We start from the raw sequence: 6,694 nt of genomic DNA on the forward strand, positions 1-6,694 counted from the left end.
GTTGGTGAAGAATACTGAAAGTACCATGGACTGCCAAAAGAACAAACAAATCTGTCCTTAAGATGTGCAGCCAGAATGCTCCTTGGAAGCAAGAATGGCCATACTTCGTCTCACCTACTTTGGTCAAGTAGTCAGAAGGGACTGTTCCCTGGAGGAGGATATCATGCTTGGTAAAGTGGGGTGTCAATGAAGAGGGGGAAGGCCCTCAATGTGGTAGATTGACACAGTGGCAGCAACAATGGGCTCAGGTATAGCAGGACTGTGGGGCTGGCCCAGGGCCAGGCCATATGTTGTTCTGTTGTACATGAGTTCGCTATGAGTTGGAGCCAACTCGATGGCACCTAACAACAGCATGGGTTACAGGGTCAGCTGGTTCTTTAAGGTTTTGTATGAAAACAGCAATCCTCTGCCCTTCTCCTTCAACCTATTTTTTTGATCCTTTGGGCTACCACTTTCTTCTCTTTTAGTTGATCATTTTGGAATTTACCTTTGTATCTTTCAATAACGTGTTTATGCTGACACTTAGGTTTTAGGCACTATTGACTTCCTCCTAATTCAACTACCTGAACTTCTGAGGAGACTAGTATTTACATTATTATGCACATGTAAGTTCTACTTACTGATAAGGCACATGCTTTGATTAATTTTCTCTTCTTGGACTTTTTTGTTTGTTTGTTTCAGAGTTAAAAATTGTCCAGGATTCAGAGAAGCTGAAGTAGGAGACCCGGTAGGGCTAGGCTTGCCTGCCACAAGGTGAGCCAGATCCGTGACAATGTGTGTGAGCTCTTGGTGCCCAGTATCCACCTGCTCAACATAAAATAATACGACTGCTTCTCCATTTTCTCCTTCCCAAACTCATGCAAAATTAGAGGTGGTCTCTTTGGCCAACTCTAATCTGGAACCATACAGAGAAGGGAATTCTGTGAAACACAGTTCCTGTTTAGCAAGGTTGACACAGTAAAAGTACAGCACAATCCTGAGGAAATCTCACTTGCTCCAATCTGGGCTGGTTATGCTTTATACCTGGTGCCTAGTTTCATCTTTGGGTCTTCCTTTGTCATCCTGGGGAGTCCTTTTACCTTTCTTTTCATTTAGATCCTCTGTTTCTTGGATCTCACATTTCCCTCTTAACTGGTTTATAGTCTTCTTTCTATTGAGCACATTGCCAGTAATAATTAAAGAACAAAAAAGTTCGTACAGTAGAGATCTTGAATGTTTGAAAAAGTCTCCTTTTATTCCTGTATTAATTTATAATTTGAATGGATATAAAATTCTGAATTAGAAATCGTGTTGAAATTGAGAAATTCTAAACCATTCTGATTCCTTGTCTATTTTCTCATTGTTTTCCTCTCCAGAAGCTTATTGAATCTTCTCGTTGTTCCCTATGTTCTGAACTTTCATGATGAGGTACCACAGTGTGGTTCTACTTTTGTCCATTGTGTTGGATGGCCCTAATTTGATTGATAATTTCCTTACCTTCATTTTCTCTACTCTCTATTTTTGATGCTACTGTTACATGGGTTGGAGCTCTGGAACAGATCTACTCATTTTCTCCCCTTTCCCTGCTATTTTCTGTTTCTTTGTCTTTTCTTCCCTCTGCTTTCTGTGAAATTTCCTCAGCTTAACAACCACATTCATCTACTGAGTTTTTAATTTCTGCTGTCATTTCTTATTTTCTAAAAACGTCTTGGTTCTTTAATTGTTCTCTTAAAATACTGTGTGTATTTGTATTTGTGTATCATTCTTTTCTTATAGATGTTATATTATACTTTCTCTTATTAGTATCCTCTTTTTCTGAAGCTACTAATGCTAGTGTCTTTTAAAGTTACTTCTGTTTTTTTTTATTTTTTGTTTTATCTGTATATTTCACACCTGAAGCTTTACTCAAGTATCTGGTAAGCTTTGATCATTTGCTCATACTTAACAGTGAGAGAATAAAAATCTGATAGGAAGCTCTGAGGTTTGCAGACCGCAGGCATGATTTATGGTGATACAGCAGAGCCATCTCTTTGGGAACTCTCATTATCCAGTGATATTACTTTCAGGGTGCAGGGGTTGGGAACTGCACCAGGTGACACTGTCAGAGTGGTGACACTAAAATGACTGTCTATAAAATTTTTGTGCCATGTTTTAGCAGAAATTTATTTTTTTTCCCATAAAAAATATCCCTGTAGTTAGTTATAGCAGCACAAATGTTTTTTGTAAGTCCAGTTTAAATGTATCAATATACCTATAAGGCTAAAACTCTATGCTAATTTACTCTTTGAATGTGCGCCAGGAACTCTGGAGACACCATGATTAAATCCTTGGGCTGCTAAACAAAAGGTTGACAGTTCGAACTCAACAGCTGCTCCATGGGAGAAAGAAGAGGTAATCTACTTCTGATTACAGTTTCGGAAAGCTTATGGAGCAATTTTGTCCTATAGGGTCACTATGAGTTGGAATTAACTTGATGGCAGTGGGTGGTAATGTACTCCAGTCAGAGCTGTCATTATCGCCTAATTACAATGATGCTTCTAATCACATGGTTTTGTCTGCACGTGCTATTGTAATTTAAAAGTGTAATTTTAGTTTTGCTAGTTATTTATGTCACTATTGCTATTACATTCAGTGATACGTGGTAATTATGATTTACAAGTAATACTAGTACAAAAAAACATTACTAAGGATTCTACATGGGAGCTCTGGTAGCATAGTGCCTAAGGCACTTGACTGCTAACCAGAAGACTGGCGGTTCAAACCCACTAGCCACTGCTCAGAAGGAAGGTTGGGCAATCTACTTCCATAGTGACACCGCCTTGGAAACCCAAGGAGGGGTTGCTATGAGTTGGGTCCGACTTGACGGCACATAACAACAACAACAATAAGGATTCTACATGGTCTGGTATGGGAGAAGGGCTATTGTGTGCATGCCGCCATGAGTTACTGCACTGGGTGACACCAACCCTAGTAACACTGTCATTATCCATATCTTGAGGATTTTCCTCCTGTGCTGGCCAGGCCCCTTCTTTCTCCCCAAGGATCACTAACCTCATTCCTGGAATGTACAAGTTTGACTGTTAAGGTTCTGAAGTCTGACTGGAAGAAAAGGTCATTACACTCTGTGCGTGAACACTCCTACAGTTCCTCTGTTTCCTTACAGTACCTCCGTCCTCAGCTGTGCCTGGCATCCATCAGTCCAGAGAGAGCATCCATACAATAAGCCTTGAGTCATCAGCCACCCTACCTCAGGGAGAGGTGTTCAAGGCAATGAAAGTGAAAGAGAAAGATCTAATGGCTTCTTCATTATTTTTTCAAACACTGCACACACACACACACATACACACACACAAATACCACATAAAAACTCCTGTTCTTAGCCTCCTCACCTTCACTCCCACTTTCAAAGTGACCTAGAGCTGCCATTTTCTAAAGCATTTGAGAGTTCTGCAATGCAGATCAAGCCACTTTTTAGAATTTTCCACCATGAATTTAGGATTTAAATTTGTGGGTCAACTAAGTGACTTAACCACTTGCTCACCTTCTTTACACCTTCCATATTTAGTTATTATTGTCTACTCTCCCATTCTCTGGTTTATGCTTTTTTTGAAAATCCCTCTTCTGTCCATTTCATTAAGGTTTGTGAAGGAGCAAAAATGTGTATTCAAGCCATTATCTTTAACAGGTACCATATACTTTTTAATGTAATTAAAAGAGTCTTCATTCACAGGTAATTAACAAACATGACTCATATAAGGTGCTGACTTATCTCTAAAAGTCATCTCTAACCAATTTTCATGGAATCAATTCTGATTCATGGCAAACCCACAAATGTCAGAGTAAAACTGTGCTCAATAGGGTTTTTCATGGGTGATTTTTCAGTATATCAGTAGGCCTTTCTTCTGAGGTGCCTTTAGGTACATGGACTTGAACCTCCTAACTTTCAGTTAACAGTCAACCATGTTAATCATTTGTAACACTCAAGGACTTTGAAAAGGTGTCTCTGATGATCCAGTATTAATAGATGTATCTTTTTCTGTTCTGTCACCTAATAAACGTGGAGGCAACCATCTATTCTTATCTTTTCTAATTAATTTTTTTTATAATGTTTCCCAATAATATAAATAATATACATGCATGTGTTTTCTTTTTTTCAATTTTTTGCTGAGCTTTAGGTGAAAGTTTACAGAGCAAATTAGTTTCTCATTTGATAGTTTGTACATAAAGTGTTCTATGACATTGACTGCATTCCCCACATGTGTAAGCACTCTCCCCATTTCTGCCCTGAGTTCCCCGTTTCCTTTTTTCCAGGTTTTCTATCCTTTCCTGTCTTCTCATCTTTGCTTTTGGGAAAATGTTGTCTTTTTGATCTCATATAATTGATTGTTCTAAGGAACACGTAGGAGCTTTGGTGGTGTTGTGCCTAAGGCACTTGACTGCTAATCAGAAGGTTGGCGATTCAAACCTACCAGCTATTCTGTGGAAAGAAGACTGGGCAATCTATTTCTGTAAAGATTTACTGCTTCAGAAACCCAAAGAGGGTCACTACGAGTCAGAATCAACTCCATGGTAGTGAGTTTTGTTTTGTTTTTTTAAAGGAACTCAATCTTCTAGGGTGTTATTGTTTATATTATGGGCCTGTTTATTATTTTGCTGAAAGGTGGTCTTTGGGAATGGCTTCTGTTCCAGGTCAAAAGGGTGTCTCAGGGCCATAATCTTGGGGGTCTCTCCAGTCTCTGTCAAAGCAGTAAGTCTGGTCTCTTTCATGACTTTGATGTTTTGTTCCACATTTTTCTCCCACTCTGTCCAGGATCCTCTGTTATAATCCCAGTCAGTGTGGTTTGTATGTTCTAATCTTCTTAGCATCACTCAAAGGGAGGAACTTTGTATGCTTGTGGGGGAAAAAAAAGTCCTTATAGTATGTCAGGGCTCTTTAAAGAAGGATTATTGGGGAGAAACTCCAGGCTTACAATAGGTATGAAAAAAGCTAATTTTCAATCTCTTAGGCTTAGGTTTGGCTGTATCTGTCTCCTATTAGGCATAATTTGCATAATTCCAGCCAAGGTAACTCATCTTGGGCAACATTTTTTTAGTCCACTAGCTGATTCACACAATTTCTCTCAACTGTAATGTCATTGATTTCTGGCTCCTTTCTCGGGCAAGCCACTCAATAAGGACATCTGTTTCCTCTTCTAATTGTTATCAGCTAGGAGATTAACTTCTGCAGAGATGTCTGATCAGTCATCAAGTTAATAGTTTAAAAAGTGAAGTCAAGTTTATAGCAGATTTTTACAAAAATACATGTTTATCATCAGCATAGAAAACACTTTTCTTAATGGGTTAAAATGATGGTTCACTTTAAAGGCACACCTGGCCACTGTGGGAAGTTCATAGGACATAGTGAGGCAGTTGGGTTATAGAAGGTTTAATAACATACAAACACATCATTATAAAAACAGGGCTGTGTGCTCTCTAGCAACCCAGTGGTAAGCAATTGTATGGAGATGTTTCTTTAAACATGTCTGTATTTCAGAGTGCAGGGTAATCTCTTTCCAATCATTTTTAATGGCTTATACTTCCATTTCTGACTTGTTACTAGATGAAATTTGAAGTTCAAAAGTGGGTTAGTTATTTTGTTCCCTACTCTTGAAAAAAAAATGGAGATATTCCAGTTCTGATCTTATTAGATAATGCAATAAGACAGAATTTGAGTATCTTTAGGACAAACATAGATATGTATTGTTTATGGACCAGAAAGTCTTTCAGCTCTACAATGAATTTACTTTTTTATTAAACCACTGGAATGACCCAGATTCTCTTCTTTCAGGCAATAGCATTCACTGGTCTACTACATTGTGAAAAAGATGGCCTTTTCTTTCAACATGGCTGCTCAAGTAGCCATCACTTTAAGAAAAAAAAAAATGGGTTGAGAGATACAAGGGTATTGAATGGAAACAAGGTGAGAAAATCATGCTATATTGATAATGGTGATCATACTTCAGTTTGAAAAACATGATGATAATATGCCTCTGGGCCAGAGCCCTTATGTGGTTGAACTCTTCTTCCCTAACAGTTTGGCCCTCCTCAGTACCCATAGTTCATATCCATTAAAAAAGAGAAAACATGTTCATGGTCTTACAGATATAGTCATACACCACTTTACATCCACAGTACATTTTGTGAAATAAGATATTATGTGCTTTGATGTAGTGCATCGCAAAAAACACATTCACTGCCATGGAGTTGGATCTGACTCTTAGCCACCCCTCCTTGGGTTTCCAAGGCACTATCACTACAGAAGTAGATTGCTCAACCTCCTTCCGAGGAGTGGCTGGTGGATTTGAACAGCCAGCCGTTTTGTTAGCAGTCAAATGCCTTAGGCACTATGCCAGCAGAGCTCCTTGATGTATTTTAAACCTGCCTAAATTGTGAGCAATAGCATTCACTGATTTTCTACTTCTGTGCTGTTTAATGACCTTTTGTTTCATACCAAATCCATACCTCTCCTTTGCTTCTTGCTGCTGCTATTGTTAGCACTGGTTTTGCATTTGGGATCCATAATGCACTTCATGATAATATGTTCAAAAGAAAATTAAACAGAGAGGTAATGCTACACATTTAAGAGATGTATGTACACGAGGTTGTATGCTTCTGTCTATGAGTAGAAGCATACATTATTAGATGGTAAACTATTTATTTGTAAGTAAAGAAAGTT

This window comes from Orycteropus afer, unplaced genomic scaffold (assembly GCF_000298275.1).
Source record: "Orycteropus afer afer isolate SDZICR_OR568_19922 unplaced genomic scaffold, OryAfe1.0 scaffold00089, whole genome shotgun sequence".
Lineage (NCBI taxonomy): Eukaryota > Metazoa > Chordata > Mammalia > Tubulidentata > Orycteropodidae > Orycteropus > Orycteropus afer.